A 21,171-nucleotide genomic window follows, 5' to 3' on the forward strand; every position below is an offset into this window, starting at 1 on the left:
ACCAACCAGTATGGAAATGTTCCAAGACAGCTGCAGTTCTCTGCCTTTTCACTTCAAACACCCATCCACTGAACAAACCACAAACTAATGCAGGCACCCTGGGCAGGCACAGGTCCCTATTCCTGTAAATTGACAGAAACATCTTCACCTGAGATGAAACTGGAAAGCCACAACTTTGCACCACAAAGCTCACAGTGAGAGAAAATACTTCTTTCACTCTTAACTTTCAGGCTCTTGATGATAATGTAATCCAGAGTTTCAGCTTGGAAGTTGAAGGAAACCAAGTGAAGGGGCAGAGACACAGGGAAACACATTCTGGTGACAACAGAGAATGCCAACATCTCTATCAACCAAATGGCATTTGGAGCAGGTTTATGCATGACTAGGCAAAGCTTTTGGCAGCAAATACAGGCAGAGACTTTTCAGATTCTGTGGAGCTGGGCAAGGCAGTGTAAGGGCATTGCAACAAGCAGGCTGCATTTTAAACCAAACCAGTGAGAAATGGGAAGGGGGGATGGGGGGAGAGGAGGCAAAAATCCCTCAATGAGATCCTAATCATAGCAGCAGAATATCAAATGCACGTGAGCAAGTGGATGTGGTAAAACTATGGATACAAATGCTCTAAAAAGCATAATCAGAGCACCACTTTTATTCACCTTTCGGTATCTGAGTAGACTTTGAGAAACAAACACAGAGCACACTATAGTACAAGCATTGTGCACACTAAAATGAGCCAAATACTCCACCTCCCTCTTTCTTTTTATTCCTGCCCAGCAGCTTTCAACATCAGTGGATAGGATTAAATGGCCTTACAAGTGACTGAACCTAGAAATCTGCTTGTTTCTTTCTAGAGGCTGAACTGCACTAAAACCAAACATAGGCACATTTCATTAACATATCATCAAGATTCATGAACTGTGAGTGAAATTATACAGAAAAATATTTTGAGTATCAAGAACTGCACATTTGCATTTAAACTAAGTATGCTTACGAGTACTGCCCTGCTCGGTGCATTTGGACTGTTAACAAAGTTCCTTCTCTGAGTTTGTTGTTTTTTTTAATTTAAAATGGAGTTAATGTGCAACATCCATCATGCTTTTAACTCTCATTCACCTCACTGTCCTCTTTATTTCCCCTCCACATCTCTTTATCCTCAAATTCAAGATTCTTCTGCTGTTTTGCATAGATTCCACTTGAATATAACATCCCATCATGAAAGGGAGAAGAAAAACTGATGAGGAATGCAGAATCCCATTTTTTTACTTTTTAAAAAAACAAAGACTGTTGCCATTTTAGAAATTCACTTTTACATTTTTCAACATTGGTATTCTTCCAAAATACAATGTTTTTCAATATTGAATGTGGTTGTGTTATAAGAGTGCACAAGCATTACATCAAATCTAACATGGATTTTTTATAAGCCAACTATGCAAGTATAGAACTATATAACTGCTAGCCTTGGCTTAAGCCAATACTCCAAACCTGTGCACAGAATAAGCCTTAAACTAGTCTTTAATTTATTTGCTTATCATTTCTGTTTTATAATCTACTTCCTTCAATTATCACATAGAAAGATCTAAAGCATAAAAACAAACCAGAATATAATGAACATTTTAAACACTAATCTTAGTTTAAATTTGTATAGCTTATTTAATTTCCCATCTTGTAGAAACATACAGGCCTGCTGGTCTCCTTGTGCTGTGTTGTTTATTCATTGAGCAAAAGATTTTTCCACTGTAGTCACTCTGCATACAAAGCTGGATGACAGCTGTGAAGAACAGACCATCTGTAACTATTGACCTACCACTGAAAGTGTCACCAGATGTTTTCTATCTGTCTACAGTAGCTTCAGAGTGTGCCATATAAATCAAATATTTTTTTGCTTTCAAGCATTGTTTTAATATTATTTCATTGATAGCAAGTTGTCATAAATTAAAAAAAAAATTGAGCAAGAAATAAATTAACATGTTAACACCATTCTAAGTTGAACCCTCATACAGTTTTATTACACATCATGTTCCAACAGAAAGAGCAGATGATGATATGGGAAGCCCTTCCCAGCAAAACAAAAGCCTTGTAATTGTGGAAGTGTTAGTTACTACAATTGCTAAACCACAACATGAATAATTGTATTTGAGAAATTCACTAAAAATACACACACAGTGCCTGATGATCTAAAAACCTGAACACAAAATAACAAATAGCATTTAAGACCAGACTAAGAGAGAATCCAAGTGATTTAAGAACATATATTGCTTATCATATATGTCAAGTAGTATCTCCAATCAAACCCTTTTGAGCAGTACACATTTTAGATCGAAATATACACTGTTTCAAACAATATTAGAGCTTTTCCTTCAGTTAAGCAGATGATTCCAGTATATTTTTAAAGAGAGTATGTCTTGGGCTATTGCTGGAGCATTCAGCTCTTTCTTAAGAGAGACCTTTACTCTCACTTCAAGATAAAAGTGTTTCTCCAACATATTTCCAGCAAAGGCGGCAAATCCTACAGGCTAAAACAGAAATGATAAACAACTTAACTTTGAATTCAATTTTCAAAACAGATAATACTGGTAATGAATGAGGGATAAATATTAGCTGTGAGTGAAAAAATCTGAAGGAAGGTCCATTCAAAACCCATGATTTCAACAAAGAAAAATAATAAAAAGGAAACAAACTAAGAAATTATTTTTTTAAGAGAGCAAAACAGTAGGCTTATTATACACACCCTGTGTATGTGTGGGTTGTGACAAATTCTACAAGATCAGGCAAGGACCACCCTCAAACCCAAAATGTTGCAGCGTTGGACCATTTCCTTTGCATCAGTCTAAGGGGGGAGGTTGGCAGGGCCAGTTTCAGCTAGATCTGAACAGAAAACCAGGTGAGTTACCTCACTTTAAACTTTCCTGACTTTTACCCACTGGACACAAACTGCAGAAGGCTGATTTCTACCTTTGCCCCACTGTCACTTGCAGGCATGGATTTGTAGGCCATCCTAAATCACAAGATGAAGCATAAGAAATCCAAAACAGAATTTAAATTCACAGAATAGAGTGATAGGTCATTAGAGGACAAGGCCATGAAGATCTGTTACCCTTGGGAATCTCAACCTTCACTTAACTCAGCCATTCTGGCTTACATTCCTTTGTCTGAAACTATAGTGAATTATTCAAATATTTTTCTTTCTACTAACAACTATCAAAAAGTATAAAGTGAGGCTATCAAAAGGAACACTGTAAGTTTACTTTGCAAATTCCAGTGCTATCAGTTTTGATGTTCAAAAATTAGATAAATTTCCGAGGCAAGCCAGACCAATGCTTTACTTCTCCTTCCTTCCCACTCAAACTGACATCTCTATTTTCCATCACACCTCACAAGCCGTGAAGTGACCATTCTGCACAGCCCTGGAAGCAATAAGTAAATATAATCCAAGTGTTTTTCCTTATGTTAGAAATACTTTAATTTTCCTAAATAATTATACATTTTGGTTTGCAGCAACTGTTTCAATTAGTAAACAGATCATTTAGTCCAACCCTCCTGCCATGGGCAGAGACAACTTCCACTAGACCAGGTTGCTCAAACCCCATCCAACACAGCCTTGAACACTTCCAATAAGAAAGTCTTCATACTTCTCTAGCAATTGTTCCAGTGTCTCATCACCCTCACTATAAAAAAATCTTTATATTCAAGTCAACCACACCTCAACGTTATTAGTAAGAAATGAAAATTATCTAAATTTCAAAATATTCAGTAGTACAAAACAAAGTATTTTTTGTTTGGCAAAAAAAAAAAATAAAAAAGTGGATCTAATTGTGTTGATCAAGAGACAAAAGTAAAATGACATCAAAATGCTATAAGAATTTTCTTTTATTTGAACATTAACTTAAAGATGTATTTACTCAGTAAAGCAACTGAGTATTTACTCAACTTTCTGAGGCTATAGAAAGAAATGGGCTCTAATTCTGTGAAAAAGAAAAATAAAGTTTATGATGTAAGAAAGAAACATTTATTTTAAAAAGCTCTATAATTTGTAGCTGAACCCTTCTAATGTCAGTAGCAGCAGTATCAGTCCTGTAAAAAACAGAAATTTTGGATCAGAGGACTGGTGTTTCAAAATGAAAGGTAATGCTTATGTCTTAAAATTGTACTGTGTACTACATCTAAACATGGAATACAACAAAGAGAAATAGCTGAACTTTTTTTTCTTCTATATTCTATTTATAAAAGTATTATTTAACAGTACATTATCCATTGGTGTTTGAAAACTTTCCAATTAAAGATATGGAGAAACCTCAAATAGGAGGATGAGTAAAAGAGGATGAAAACTTTTGTATGGGTATGTCTTCAAAATGCAGCAGGGACTGCTACAACATTGGAACATCCTCTTTGGAAGTTCTGCAGGACAGCTTCTGTTCTCACATCCTTTCCTGAAGATCCTGTGACTTACACTGAAAACTTCTCCAGAATGAAACCATCATATTACTATCACTGTGCTCAAAAATATTCCTGCAAAGATTTAAGTTACACTTAAAAATAAGTATGGCATATTGAGCAGGACAGTAAGAGATTAACTGCCAGAAGAAAAAGTATGTGTCAGCCTTTTTGGGCAAAAATTGAAGTTATTCCATCTTGTCTTATGAAACCTAATACTGAATTAGGAAGGAAATATATAATTATATTTTCCTGTCAGACAATTTATCTTGCCATTAAGTATGGCTAAGCCACTTTGCCTTACCATTAGATGTCAGTACAGTCTAAGAGAAACTGTACATGGAGCTTCAAAATCAATAAATTAATCACAAAAATGAAGGCATTACCGAATTAGACACCAAAACACATATTAGCTACTCAGAAAAGGACTAAAACCCCAAACATTCAAATGACATTACCTAAATCTCAGGTGACTCTGTCTTAAGAAGATGGAAGACTAGGACAAGTGCCTGGACAGGCAGTAAGCATGGTCCAAAGCATGAAATAGCTTCCCAAAAAACTCCCCCAGCTGAAGACAGTATGACTGAGTAGAAGACAACAAAGGCATATAAAATATATTCCATGTCTCAACTCAGTGTCTGGAGAGCAACACAGTGAAAGAGCAAGCCAGAATATTAAAAACAACAAGAAGCTTTGTCATGGACTATGTAATTAAATTGTAACATCTGGTGTCACAGGTATTGTGAATGCCAAAACCTTGAGTGGTTATTAAAAGGGATAAGACAAGTTTATGAAAAACACATCAGTGGCCACTGATAATAACAGCCACAACACCAACCCAGGTCAGAAATCCATAAGTTGGTAAATGCCAAAGGCAAGGAAAATGTCAGCACATGCTTTGTTCTCACAGTCAGCAATGACTGCACTGTGTTCCACTGACCAAATGTCTGTTTAGTTCAGCATCCAGCATTTGCCAAGAAATGAGGTGCTGCATTAAAAGAGCAAGAGCAGAACAAATAGCATCCTTCCTTCAAGCAAAAACCAGTGGCCACTTCTGGAGCCAGACCATGGAGAGATGGGGCTGCAGCCCCTTCTGACACGTGGGCACCGCTTACATTCTTAGGAAATGTAGGATAAATGTAGGATAAACTACAAAATGCAGAAGAGTGAGGTTCACAGGGATGTACAAAAAACATCCTAAGTGCAAAATAAAACTGAAGCAAATTATTACTTATTAGTACTACTAACAAGTTAGTACTAACACAGACTCAAAAGGTACTGCTGGAATCATCAAATTGACCATCTCTCCTATATAAAGCCTATGAGACATCTTAGGCTTTATATTGGAAAGTCATCATAATTTAAAAATTGCCAGTGCCATAGAATCCACTCTAGCACATGGAAAGCTCTTCCAGCAGTAGGTGTCCTTTATACTGGCTGGTTTTGCTTGTCAGTTTGGCTTAAACTTCCAGTGATTAGATCTTTCTTGCAGCTTTGCCTGGGAAGAACTCCCTCATGTTCTTTGCAAGGGCACCTCTTAGGTATCACCAAGCCATCCCTTGGTCTACTTGCAGAAGAGACCAAGCTCCTTGATAATCTCCTAGGAAGTCCTATTTCTGATCCTAAGTTATGTCAAACCTGTGCATCCTTAAATTAAGGAGCAAGTCACTAAAATACTGGTCAGTGAGCACTAGAAGACAAAGCCTTGTAACTGCAGGAGCAGTTACATCAATATCCAAACCAGAATAATTTTTACCACTCTCTTACACAGTCCTTAAATACATTAAAGGACCACATCTGAGATTAAAAAAAGACTTGGCACTCATTCCAGCAGTTTTTTTCATCACTGGTGCAAAGCCAGTTGTTTTTAGGATGGGGCTCTCTGCCCCAGGAATACAGCAACAGTCTCCCCTTCTGTATTTATGACCCAAAATTTGAATATAATTTCACAGAATCATCCAGGTTGGAAGAGAACTTCAGTATCATCAGCATTTTTTTTTCTCTATTTATGAATGAAGGCGTTTTTTCCTATTAAAAATATTCAAAATAAGGCTGAGAAGTTTCTTTATCAACACACAACTAAAACCACGGCCTATAGGCTTTTGACATTTCGTCCCCTATTTTTTAATAATGTGAATTCTATTTTGGACTGTTCTTTCTTTTTAATTACTTTAGCACCAAATAAAATGCCTTCACAAATTAAGTGTAATAATTTGATGGCACCTTATTTTTATAGCATGGGACTGTAAAATGGCCTTTTTGACAGGGAATATGGTGAAAACAGTAGAAGAGGCTGTGGTAGTAATTCTGTCATTACAAGTTTTGTATAATGTATTTGTCTTCACCATAAGGGTTTTTTTTCCCAGAGCTTTTTTTTCCCCTTAGCAGCATTCTCTCTCAATTATACTTCTGTCCACAAGCCAAAAATTAATCACTGCTGAAAATGAATTACTGCAGATGTGTATGACTACAGACAGATGGGAAAGCATTTCTGCTATCTCAGATTTCTAGGTCATGAATAAAACTTCTAATAGTTTGAAGAACTCAAGCTATTAGAAAATTATTAAAGGTTAGAGACCTAAGACATGTACATTTCTAACACTGAACTGATTTATTTCATGTCAGAAAACAATCATTGAGCAATATTGCAGCTATGATGCTCATCAAACAGTATCTCTAAAAACTTCCATTTCAGGTATTCAGAACAAGCTTCTTCAGGACGACCAGCATTGTAACAATCCTCAGTCTTAGTCATAAACAGATTTAAAGAAGGGAAATGAAGACAGTGATGTGGTCTAACATCATGAACCTGATTCACTCACATGCTGAATTCCTGACTTTGCCTCTTACTCTTCCTGATCTGAGGAAATGAACCTGGTGAGTGCATCCTTCACTTCAGCCACAGCTGCTTTGGTTTGTAAAGCAACACAGATCCACAGCCCAGTGCCTTGTCACAACTACTGCTTTACAAAGTACTTTGGAACTTCCAAATAAAAACCATCCAGAAATGTCAAATAAGTCAGTTGTTAGGATCAGTGTTAATCACTTGTGTATTTTTCAAAGTCTGAAAAGAAAGAAAATTACACTGAAACAAGATCAATCTCCATTCAGGTTTCTTTTTCTGAAGAGGCAGAAGAGCTGGAAGCCTTCCTCCTTTTTGGAGATTTGCATACAAGAGACAGCAACTGTGTAAATGAATGAAACACAATCTTGGGGACTTTGGGAGACAACAGCAGTGAAACTGAACTGCCTCTAATTCAAAACAGAAGATTATCAGTATTTGAATCAAAAACTCGAATAATATGTATTTAATATTTTACTGCACCTGAGAAAGCACAGCAGGATGCAAAGTATTAGTCAGCGTTCATGGCAATAAAAAAGCTAATGCCTTGGTTAATGAATTCTCTAAGAAAGGAAAAACTACTTCTGAACTTCATGAACCTCTATTGCTAGAAAGGATTCAAACCAGCAAGGAGAAAAGATTACTTTTAACTTTTTATTGATTTATTGACCCTCTATTTTTTGTCTCCAAGAAAGACACAAACCCACATCAAAATGCCTGGCACATGGCCTGTGTGCCTACTCCACATGTGGAACTGGTTAATCTGTAACAGATCTACTATTAAAAGTAGTCCATGGATGTTCAGAAACCTATGCTTTACAGCTTAAAACTCCTGGTTAAAAAAATATATGCTTGTGCAGTGGAAAAGAAAGAGTGGGGGAAAAACAAAGGTCTATTTTGAAAATAAATAAGAAATCGCATCTAAAGACATTTAGGTTAGAAATTTAATTATGGCTAATTAAGTTTAGACAAAGAACTGTGGGCTGGGTGTTTTTTTCTCTACACCAAAAGTCTCATGTTGGATACCACGAGTCCAAAGGAAGCCTCTAAGCTGTTGGGAGGCTTGGAGCCCCTCTCCTGAGGGGACAGGCTGAGACAGCTGGGAGTGTCCTGCCTGCAGAAGAGAAGGCTCCAGGGAGACCCTGGAGCACCATTCAGCACCTTTACAAGAGAGCTGGAGAGGGACTTTTAACAAGGCCATGGAGTGACAGCACAAGGGGGTATGTCTTCAAACAGAGGGCAGGGTTAGATTTGATATAAGGAAGAAATTCTTTACTGTGAGGGTAATTCTTAACTGTAAGGGAAGAAATTCTTTACTTGGAGACATTGGAATAAGTTGCCCAGAGAAGCTGTGGATGTCCCACCCCTGGAAGTGTCCAGGGCCAGGTTGGATGGAGCCTGGAACAACCTGGGATAGTGGGAGGTGTCCCTGACCATGGCCAGGGGTGGGACTGGGTGATCTTTAAGCTCCATCCCAGCCCAAAGCATTTGATGATTCTATGGCTATGTGCATCCTTGCTGCTGTGAGAAAGAACATCAAGTACTGGGAGAACATTTTTGAGATTGAATACTTTACTTTCCACTCAAAACATAAACTGAGTAATATTTAAATGCTATGATTGTGCATTATTTATTCAATATTACTTTTATACCTAAAAAATATTTCAGTGAAATAACTTTCTACAGATAAGGCAAATAGAGCTGTTGACCACATTTTTTGTTTGCCCACATTACTTCCCTGTAGCAGCAACCTAGCACCACAGCAGGATCATTATCACAACACCACAAGCATTAGAATATAATTCTTTTTTCCTATAGAAAGCTAACATAGCATCTGTTCAAGATGTCAAGATGTACAATGCTGCACTACCGGATTGGATACACTTGACATCATCCACTTAAGGAATCTCTAAGCCTTAATTTGATATAAATTAATTTTGTAATATTTTGTGTTAATTAGAATACTTATTAAGGATTTTAAGAAAGGAAGTTTAACTGTTCACCCATTAACTACTATATATATAATTTTTGCTCATTTACTAGAAGGAGAAAGAAAAAAGCAAGAAGGAAAAAACTGATCATTTTGCATGATTAGACTTCCAAAGACTGCTTCCAGTTATGTTCTCGTTGAAAAAAGAAAATACCAAGGATAAAGCTTTGCTACTACAGCTCCTACTCTTCAGACTATAGCAATTAATTCCAGTCAGAATAAAAAATACTTGGTTTGGGTATTTATCTATTGCTTGCTCAGGTGTCTGGGTAAAACTAAATTTTTCAGTAGTACCTGAATTAAAAATGTATTTTTCTAAAATTTTACATTGCCATATATAAATTACATGTGTTCTGGTTTGTTTTTTTTTTTTTTTTAAATACATTACAGATGCTGGACCATTTCTTTCTCCCACTTTAGGAGATAGAAATTGTCTTCTCATTAAACATACCAAAATGGTAAAGATGAAGTGGATTTACTCTGCATTTTCCATAAATCAATATTTAAAACATAAATTATGCAATGTATACACGATCACTGATAACATTTAGCAATAGCATTTCTATATTTCCCTGACATTTCTGAAATATAATTCTACTGATATCCAGTACATAATTCCTCTGGAAGTTTGTGGAGTCAAAAGACCTAAATTTCTTTATGAGCAGGCATAACTACATTAAAAAATTATTTTTCCAGTGTACCACTAGATATTGAAAAAACGTTCTTCCCTCCTTGCTAAGAAAAAAAAAGCCAATAGAAGACAAGAGACCAAACAAGTGACAAGTTCCATTTACAGCCTTTAGGGTTTAATTTAAGCCATCTTTGTCAAGCTTTGCACCTTTACCCACAGTCTCAACAGCCACAGAATAGATTGCTTTGGAAGGGACATTTAAAGACCATTTAGTCCAGCCCCTCTACGATGGTCAGGGACACGCTGGACTACATGGAGTCACTCAAAGCCTCACCCAACACTTCCAATGATGGAGCATCCCTGGATGCACAACCACATCAAGATGTTGCATCTTATAGATCCAAAACAGTCTGCAAGTGCTATAAACTGTTGCTATAAAAACCCCATCTATTAAAATATCTGTTTGTCAAAACAGAAGATACTATTGAATTCTACAAAAACACCTACAAGTTAAATTACAAGTTTATTTCCCACTGTGGCTCCCTCACCCTTGGACTCCTGGAAACAGATACCCAGCCTCAAAGGCATCACTGACCATCTTCCCACAATCAACCTTCATTCTCCACTAGACAAATTGTTTAATTAGCAATTCTTTCCCCCACATTTTGGTGTCAATCTCCATCTCCTGACATGACATTTCATTAAGAAATTTCCAGCCAGCTACAATCCCATCTTAGCCACAGTAATACAGTGCACTTTCATACCTTGCTAAATTCTATACACAATCTTCATTGCAATTACAGGCATTGCTTACGTAGAAGATTAATGTTAGTGGCCAGGATATTGAATCCTTTAACGCAATTGAATGTGGGGAAACAAAGAATTAAAAGTACAATTACATAGTCTCATGCAGCTGAAACTGGCTGACAACTGTTTGGTATGATATAATATATTGTAACCAACACTACTCATTTTCCAAACTGATTTTGTTTTGTCTATACTCATAATTGAAGCTCATCCACTCATTCTTTTATTCAGTAGGAAGGCAGAGGAGAAAATTAAAGTCCCTGCAGGCTGTTTTGCTGAAGGTCTGCAAAATTTGCTTTCAGATACATTTTTTGAATTAGGTTTTCCTCTCTTCTGTTCACATATTGCCAAGATGTTCCTCTCTAGAGAAAGGACCTTAAAAACCTGAGATCTGTGTTCTTCATCTCTGCATTCAAAAGTTACCTTTAAGAGCTCTCAAACATTACAGAGTAGCAGCTTGCTCAGTTTTTGAGACCCACTCCAATGCAAAACTACTTGGTGAAGCAATTCTGAAGTTTGCAGAGTGGGACAAACAGGCACTGAAATCATTAGGCAGGTGTGAGAAATCTTGGGAAGCTTTTCCATGCTCATGTCAGAATACAAGATCCCTACATGACATACATCAATAACCTGGCAGTGTAAGTCAGTTCAAATGTATGAAACTTATTTTATTCTAGAAGGGTTTTAGTGCAACTACATTCATTACAGCATCTCAGTATCTTTCTGAGATGTAACTGATGTAACTATAAATTACCACAGTTTATACTCTCTCATGTCTGGGAAGAGAACTCTATGTGCAGCTCGATTATTTTTAGTTTCCTTATTTGAACATATATGCTGGGCTGTATCTGTTACAGAGGAAAGATCAAGCAAATGCACTTGGCAGCTGGTCTGGAAAGTGATAAGACCATAACAGTCTTTAATGGAAATTAATTTCAGTCCTATGCTACACTAGGAAGTAAAATTTCCAACCTATATTAACTTGAGGTTAGTTCTTCTTGATTATCTAGAATACTTCTGTTACTCAAGAGCGCAGGTTTCATGAAGAAGTTTTAAACTGTTGTTAAGTTCATAACATCTTGAAAATAAGGCCAAGCTGTGAATATAATATTCTTTCAAGATCTAACTAGAGAGTTCAAAAAATGTGTAAAAAGACTGGAAGTTAGACATGGACAGAGTAGTTTGCATGCCTCAAGAATTGTGTTCCTTAATTTTGGAAGAAAGCTGGAGGTGTGAGACAAGAGAAGTAGCATTGCATATTATGTGCATCACCCAAGCCATCACTTCACATCCTCCAACCTCTTAACCCCTTATCAGGCAGACAACTATAAAAGAAGAATTATTACTTCCTAGAGGAGATGTGGTGGTGTCAGACTGTGTGAGTATATACTGAATATGCTTCTTTAAGAAACCCTTGAACCATTTGACTGTATTGATCTCCTGTCACAGAAAAGGATGGCATTTCTTGCTTGTGAGAATGCCACACTGTCACCAAGAAGGAGAAGAGACATCCACTCACCAGCCATCAGCGAGTCCCTCAGCAGTGGCCTGTGCTGCTCTCCAAGGCACACTGCTACAGTGTTGACTTTTAAAAAGGTCTGCATACAAATTTACACAAAGTAGATCAACTTCCCATTGATTTCTGGTACATCATGAGCTCTTCCAGTAATGTCAAATTAATTACATTTCGCTAGAATCAGAGTACCTGGAAAAAAACAAGAGTTTTGCACTCTTGCACCCAGGAGGAAAAACAGAAGTCTTCCAAGCAAACCTTACAGTGTTACTTTTAATTATCATTAGTCCAAGTTGTTCATAATTCTTCCACTGGCGAACTACTTCAAAGATACCACTCAAAAGGTATTCATCAGAAGATCTGCAGGAATCACTGTATAAATTTGCTGCTCTTGCAATCTTTTTCATAGCTGGAAAACCTTAGTATTTCATGTTTTCCCTACTTTAGGAGCATCACAATGACTGCTGTCCTATCTTCTTTGCACTAAAGCTTCCTGACCTCCTCCTCAAGATGACTCCTGAGCTCTGCATGGTATTGCTTATTCCTCCTTGATCCTTCCTAGGTGTTAGCTACACTGTGAGGACAGGCAAGCTCCTAAACCCAGCAGACTGCCTGGATTATCCCCTCAGTTACATAAAAACTGAGAGAAACTTGGGCTCTCCTTTTGAATATGGGAGCCTGTATGGAAGGGACTCAGGACCAATTGCCTCTTTTCCTTTCCTTCCATAGCAATAGCACCACCACCAAAATACTTGGAACCGTTTCACAGCTTAGTATTAGACCCTGAATAGCCAGGTGATATTGTCCTGCCTTCAGAAAACAAAGGAGACAAAACCAAAAAAATTCACTTTTTTTAACCAGCAAATTCAAAACAAACTTCAGCAGAAACAGTCTTCGTGTTCTTTATAAAACAAATACTAGGAGATGCTTGTTTTACTAAAAAACAAAATATTTTCCCCCATGAGCTGAAGAGAGGTTGCAGCAACTTTACTAAACCATATCTGGAGTATGTTTAGAACTGCAGCAGTGCCAAAAAAATCCTGTTAGAGATGCTCTGACTCTAAAAGTAAGCAAGTAGGCAGCAAAAAAAGTCTTTGTTTTCAAAAAAATTCTTAAAAAAAGTAGACTTAAAGAAAAAGCAAACAGTGGTCTACAACATGACCACAGTACTTTCACATGTAGAGAACCAAGAATGCAAACTACAACTTAAGAGGTCTCATTATAAACACCATAATTTTTATGTTTCAATTTACTGTACATAAATGAATTTTAATCCAGGTAAAATATAATAATTATGGAATATGCATATGGGGAAAAAATATGAGAACCAGGGCCCAAATAATACTCATCTTGCTTTGGTTGCTGGTATTATTTCTTCAGAAGTAGTTCAAAGGCTGCCTCCAGAATATAAAGACCCTGCAATCTTTTCTTGAATTTTTGAATAACAGCTCTCCCTACACATAATTAGATTTGAAAACATAAAAGTATTTTGCTTGAATAAATAACATCAGAAGTTCAAGACTCCAAGATGAGTATATATGCAATTATATCAAAAGCAAATAAAAAATTGCTCCCTGAAAAATCAAGTCTTAAAACAGACCAAAGTACAACATGTGCCTTTGTTTTATCTGTGTTGCATATCTGAGATTGTTAGCTTCTCTGTGTCAAGATCAGATGAAAATTATCTGCATAAGGGAGTAAAATGTCAAATTCTGAATATCTGACAATTCCTCAACAGATGGCCTTAAATACTAGTGATTCAGTTGCTGCTGGCATTGGGTCAGTTCTTTACTTGTTAATTAAGGACCTGAATTTTGAACTATTATTTTGCTATAAAATGCCCATCGAGCAAAAAAAAAAAAAAAAAAAGAAAATTAGAAAATTAATAGCTAAAGGTTTTAGAAGGCTTGCTCTCTGTTTGTGCAAGAATTTCCATTCTGTCTGACTAATAAAATTCCAGGTTGGGAAAACCCCTCCTCTCCCAGTTGTTTAAATAAGACCCAGATCTTGCAGTATGCAGGTGCAGAAATGCTCAACCCTATCTATCCCTTTCACCTCACAAGAGGATGTATTTTATAGTTTAAGATGCTCAGATAGCAAATGTTCAGCCTCTTCTTTCCACAGTCTGGCTTTGGAAAGCAAGTCACAGGAAGGGTGACAGGAGGCTGTTACTTTTGCTCTGCAAAGGAATATCCAGAGTCAGTCCGCCTCCTCCTCCACAAACTGGAGCTTGCCAGGAGTTCACTCATCATTTCTAACAAAAAGTTGAGCTTGTCCTTGACACAGGACCTGCCTCTGCCTGTTTGTCACTGCTGAATCTATCTCCTCTTCCTTCTTGCAGCTGAAAACAGAACATTTATCTTGTCTAAGTTTCTAGTCCACCACAAATTGCCCCAGGATGCTCAGGGCAGCTTTAGCACCTAGAGAAATGTCCCTGCCACACTCGCCCACATCCTGCCTTGGGAATGGTCCCTGCAAGGGGGTGAAGGAGTGCCATGCCACTTCTTAAATGGGCTACACACAAACAGATTCTTCACCTGGAATCAACTAAAAAAAAAGTGAAATGCCTGAAAGAGATAAAATTCAATAGTGCTCATTAAGTTCAATGTCACACTAAATTATATAGAAATTATCCTATAACTGAGGAAAACCAAATAGCAAGTAATAGCCACACAACAAAAATGACAACCTCTTCTCCTTGATATTTTCTTTTCACTGGCATGTCCTCTGTATGGAATTCCATTCCCCCAAATCCCTTCCTCTAAGCCAGTCTACATTCACATGAGTGATGAGACCCTTGCCACCAGTTACCACCAGGACCAATTCCCCAGAGAACTTAAAACTAAAGCTTTTCCTCCTGAAGCATCAGTTTGTTATCTTGTGCTTTGGAATCTATATGCAAGAGCACATAAGGGTTGGTAATTACACAGTTGGGTATTTATAAACTCTGAGAAAATTACCATATGTTAGAAAGCAAAAATTATATACCACTAAATAAACTTTTCCTTTCCATTAGATGCACATTCCCAGAAAAAAAATACAATTAAGCAGTAATCAGCCTTGACAATACATATTTAAATGTAGGATAAAATTACTTTTTTTTAACAGAAAGAAATGAAATTTTGCATGAGTATGCAATTTTCAAGTATCTCTATGCAATGACTGATTTAACAGTCAGAAGATATATTTAAAGGAAATGGAAATATTAAGCTTAGAAATCTAACTTTTATAATTTCTTTACTATACAACTACCCAAACACTGCTCTGAAATACCATGGAACACTGATTTGCTTTTAAATAGTAGTGATACCTTTGCCTTCTGTATAAGGCAAACATAGCAACTTCAAACCTTTTAAATTAAGCCTTGACAGGTATTTCACTTCATTTATAAGTTACACTTACAAAAGTGTTTTATTTAAATGGCCAGTAAGTACAACAATCACCTTTAAAGAATTGACCCTTTTGAAAGAAATCCTTCTTGACACATTTCATTTTGGTTTCATCCATGTAGAAGCAGTTATCTAATGTTTAACGTAAGCTATGAATGCAATTCTGGAAGTTACATTGGTCAGACTTGGCAGTAGATAAAATTGCTGTTTCTTTGCTTTTTGTTTGATGTTAGATGGCCATTTTTAACTGGCTCTGCTTGCCCCAGAGGGCACAGCTGGAGAAGTGCAGAACACAAACACAACAGGCTCGGAAAGCAGCACAGCATCTGCCACTGCTCCCAAAGTGAATCACGACCCATTCTAATTCTTGATTCTCTACTGCTTATTAAAAGTAGAAAATTTGACAACACTGGGAAAAAAAAACAACAACAACAACAGAAAATTAAGAATCATTAAAACATCCTATAATCCTGAGAAGAAATGGCTGCCGATGGATCAAGTGAGCAAATTTTGATCACAGGAGGTGGGATACATTTTGCTGCAGATCCCATGGACTGAAAAAACAATGCCATAAATTAATAATAGTGAGTCTATAAAGGTTGAATTGATACTGACATCTTGGATATTATTACAATAAATGACAGATTAATGGACAAAGGCACGAGATCCCAAAAGTCATCCTAGATATTTAATTACTAGGAAGTAACCAATAATCATATTAATTAGCACAGCTAAAAATCCCATTGAGCAGTAAATGATTTCAAAGGAAATTTTGGCTATAACAATGACAAGTTAAGTAGTAACTTAGGCCAATGCCAGCACAGAATAAATGATTTAATGATCCCCATAGAAAATTTTATTTTACTGAGATCAATATCTGACCCCTATTATACACTAAAAGCCATGCCTAAAACCAATTATAAGAACTATTGTTGGTACTCTCAATTACAAAGAAATTTCCTTCTCGATTGTCATTCCATCAAAATTAAATACATAATACAGAACTCAATGCATCTTTCTGACATCTCAAGAGCAATAGGAGCTATTGATATTTAAGCATTTTATTTTTAAAAAATCCTGTAAATCTTCAGTACTCAACTTCCTGGGTTATAAAAAAATCAGAGCATTTAGCACCAATACGTATTTCCAAATGCAATATATTGTTATAATTTCTAAGTGAATCATGGAATGGGGTTGAAAAGGACATTAAAGATCATCTCATGCCAACTCCCTACCATGGGGCAAGGAGAGGTTCCACCAGACCAGGTTGCTCCAAGCCGTATCCAGCCTGGCCTTGGACATTTCCAGGGATGGAGCATCCCAGCTTCTCTGGGCAACCTGTGCCAGGGCCTCACCATCCTCATAGTACAGGATTTCTTCCTAATATCTAACCTCAATTTTCCTGCTTTCAGTTTGAGCCCATTACTCTTTGTTCTATCCCTGCAGTTCCTGATCAATAAACATCAATAGCAAGACTGATTTATTACTGCACAGGAAAACTTAAAAAAAAAACAAAACAAAAAAAAAAAACCATAGTGAACTTCAGGTTTTACATTATTAAAAGTATATTTTAAAAATGCACTCCCTTTCAAACTAGGGTAAAAAAGGGGTTTGTGATGAAGGGAACCTTTTTAAACTAAAGGTGTATATTGAGTGTCTACCATTATGAAACAAAGGAAAAATTTCTTCACTGTGAGGGTGGTCAAGTGCTGGCACTGGCTGCCCAGGGAAGAGATGGAATCACCATCCCTGGGAGTATTCAAAAAGCATGTGGCTGTGGCACCTGGGGACATTAATGGCTGAGCTGGGTTAGTGGTTGGACTCAGATATTAGAGGTTTTTTACAACTTTAATGATTCTATGATTTTTAGAGGTAATACTTTTTATACGTATAAAATCTATATATCCTCTATAAATCCTACTCACAATAAAACGTTTATATTCCAATTTTGCACACTGTCTTTGCTCCGATCACATCTTGCTTGTGCACAAATTCTGCTTCTGAATGATACCAGGCATCAACAAGGATAATTGTCACATATCAATCAAACATCACACAAAAAGGCAGTTAAACTGACAAAATAGGACCTGAATGATGGAATACTCAATTAAAAATCAAGAACTAATGGAAATAAGATTCTTGACTAACTTGACTTCCCCTTATGTTTGTCATGGTCTGAAAGCAGGCTGTTACTGTGTTAGTCTAGTTTTATATTTATTTTATATATGTGTGTCTAAATTTTCAAATATCTTCATAAAAAATCTCCCACTGTGCTAATGCAGTAGGCACTTAAAAAAATTACTGGCTATTTAGATCCAGAGTCATTCTAATTTTGATGTAAGACCAGCTGACTCATACGTTCATTCAAACATATTCATGTTTCTAGAGTTACACCTGCTACTCACAGGACAGAAAAAAAAAAAATCTAAAAACAAAAGCAAGTAACAAATAGCTGCTTTTCAATTCCATATTCAATTTGTACTACTTACACTATTGTTTACCTTCAGTGAACAATTCCCTTAAAAACTTAATTTTTTAACCAAGTTGGTTTTCAGGAAAATAAATATAGCTTCCAGAAAATATTTGAGGAACAACTATTAATCTCTTTAGTACTGGAAAATGTAGTTATAAACCAAACATTAACCTGAAAATACGCTGGACAATCATTATGGAAATAAATGAGCATTTAAGGCAGCACATCCCTTAATAGAAAGACATAAATACTGAATACAGAATTAATGGGAAAGTTCTCCAGTTCCATTGCAAAATTGAAATTTAAACCAAAGGCAAACTTATAATGAATTTTGGAAAAAGACCTTCCTACAGCAAGATCACTAATTGCTTTCAAGTTTTTTTTTAATAGACAAAAGAATAAAGCCTCCATATAAAATATAACTGTAAAAATCCTATGTTATCAAAAGAATTGTACAGTAATTCATCTAGACAGTTCTCACTCTAATGCCACTTCATGATTATTGAGGTTAAAAAATGGGATCATGAAATAAAGAAGATTAATTTCTCAGAAGTTTTTACAGCTGAAAGTGGACACTAAAGATTAACTACAAAGACAAGAAATCTAGGCCTGACATGGATGAGAAATTTAGACCATCTGTATTACATTGAGTATTAATTTATGCATTATTCCTGGCTTTTCATCAAACTCTGACCCTTATAAACATCCTTTTTGTTTAAAACTTTAAAGACTACAGCTGTTTTTATTACTGGTTTTGGAAATCACTGCTCAAAACCTTTAAAATGGAACATATCTGAAAAGACTTTGCAAAACTGATATTTACCAAAAAAAAGCTTATAACTAAAGTAAACTTTCAACATTCTGAAGATTAAAATAGCAAGAACAAATAATCAGGATAAACATAACTAGCTTAAGAAAACTTTAGGAAGAAACTATGAAACGTGGAAAAATGATTTAAAGATTATATAACAGGTATTAGTGAATATTGAAATATAAGGCACAGAAGGCTTTTCTCCTCTGAAAATAAAGAGAAGGAACTGTACACTGGGATTCAAATTTATCATACCTGCTGCTTATTCTGAAAGTTAAATTGGAATGAAGCATTCACAATTCCAAAATAACTTGGAATAACTAGCTATAAAATTACAGTAAGAAAATGTTGGCATTCATTTAATTCATCTGTTCCAACCCTTTTACTGAAGCAGTAGAACAAAGTTACACCAATGTCTACATTTCTAAAAACAGAAATAAAAACCCACACTGTATAGATTCTAAATAAGCACATGTATCAGAAATTAGAAAGGAATTTCTACAGCTACAAACTAGCAACCACTCCTCCTCCACACATTTAATGTTTTAATTCTCCAATATATAATGACAAATGTACAAGAGAGCATGTCTCATGGCTTTAAGACCTAAAATAAGCTTGGCAATCAATTTCTATCTGGAGCAATCTTATTGCAGTCCTTACAATAAAAATTATAACAAACAGAATCAGAAGCAGAGCAGCTTTATTGCTCTGAGGTTGCACCTGAGATAACCTGGGAGGAAACGTAAGAATGAATAAGAAGATTAATAAAGCAAAACGGCTCAAAACCTTGCTCTGTGGCATACTGCTATCATTCCCATGAAAGAGAAGTGAGTTTTTAGCTATTAAATCATTGCCCATCTATTGCTACAGGTAGGTCAGAAGCTCTGCTGGCCAACCAGAGGCTGCAAGACTCCAGTGCACAACCCAGAATGCACAACTCCATACCAGAATAATTTTAATTTTATACAACCACAGCTGGCTTAGGCAACGTCTAGAACTACACACCCTCAACATTCTGGCAGCTGCAGGGAAAACTCAGGGAAGCCATCCAAGCAATTTGTTTTTATGTCATAAAATAACCTGTGGAGTTTTGTATACCCAAAGTGAACTATCACTTCAGGGCCAATCTGTCTTCCCAAGAGGTATGGAATGCTTCTGGAACTCTTCATTTTTGACATTTATTTGATCTTCAAATCTCAAGTACATTTGTACAGCTCCAAATATAATCTAACTGAAGCTCTTTAGGCTACTCCTCTGGGAATGTTCCAATGAAATTCACAAGTCCGCTGTCATAGAATCAGAAGATTTGGATTTACAAATCATCTCATTCCAACCCTCCTGCTTTGGGCAGGGACACTTCCCACTACACCAGCTTGTTCAGAGCTCCATCCAACCTGGCCTTGGACACTTCCAGGGATGCAGCAGCCACAGCTTCTCTGGACAAGCTGTGCCTCATCACCCTCTGGGTGAAGAACCTTTCTAATATCCAACCTAAACCTTTCCTGACACAACTTCAGGCCATTTTCTCTTGGTATCTGCCATCTCAGTGCACATGCCTGTGTACCTGCACCTCATTCCTGGCAAGAGATTTAGAAAAAGGTAAAATCTGCAGTTTGCAGACCCCCAGCACAGACCTATAGGGCCTGGTCCTATGTTTAGAGCAAAGAGCAGCTTTAACAACAATACTCCAGTAGTATGATTGCCTGGAAAATTTGTGCAATGTCTTCTGCCAACCTGCTGCCAAAAATTTAATGCAGCTAAACATCTGCATCCTCAAAATGAAGGTGCAAAGATGGAGAGGTCACTGGGCAAACTGCATAGTCTTCCAGAAACAACACAAAGACTTTTTTCCTAGAGGTCAGAATTCTAATTCGAGAGATCAGGTATTCCTACCTTTGGGACAAAAAAAACCAACCAAACAAACAAAACAAAACAAAAAAAACACCAAAAAAAAAAAAAAAAAAAAAACCACACCCTAAACACCATGAAGCTCAAATTACTTGCAGTACTACATCTAGTTTTCAGGACTAAAATCTACATAAAACCTCAGAGGAAAAGCAGTTTTACTCGTTTATTAAAAATCACTACTGAGAAAACCTCCCCTCTTTCTTCCTACCAGCAATGAGGCAGAATTGCACTCTAGAAATGTTCAGTAGAGTGGATTTTCAGGTGATCTCACATTTATTACACAAGCTTAAAGCAGAGCACCATACCTAACAAAATGAGATTCAAGTGATTCTGCCTGTATGCTTCTGATTCAGAATAATTTAGAGTCCATTTACTT

General features: G+C 36.5%; 1 protein-coding gene across 12 annotated transcripts in view; it reads right to left on the minus strand.

The window, feature by feature from the left end:
• Positions 1-21,171, minus strand: part of CTBP1 (C-terminal binding protein 1) — a 232,126-nt gene that overhangs the window by 179,445 nt on the left and 31,510 nt on the right. The window contains exon 1 of one of the 12 annotated variants that reach the window (XM_085577532.1): positions 12,221-12,401. The exons of the other annotated variants lie outside the window; for them this stretch is intronic. The gene's annotated coding sequence lies outside the window, so the exon portion shown is untranslated. Of the gene's footprint in view, positions 1-12,220; positions 12,402-21,171 lie in introns of those variants that run through there. 12 annotated transcript variants of the gene reach the window in all.

This window comes from Lonchura striata, chromosome 4 (genome assembly GCF_050655825.1).
Source record: "Lonchura striata isolate lonStrDom1 chromosome 4, ASM5065582v1, whole genome shotgun sequence".
Lineage (NCBI taxonomy): Eukaryota > Metazoa > Chordata > Aves > Passeriformes > Estrildidae > Lonchura > Lonchura striata.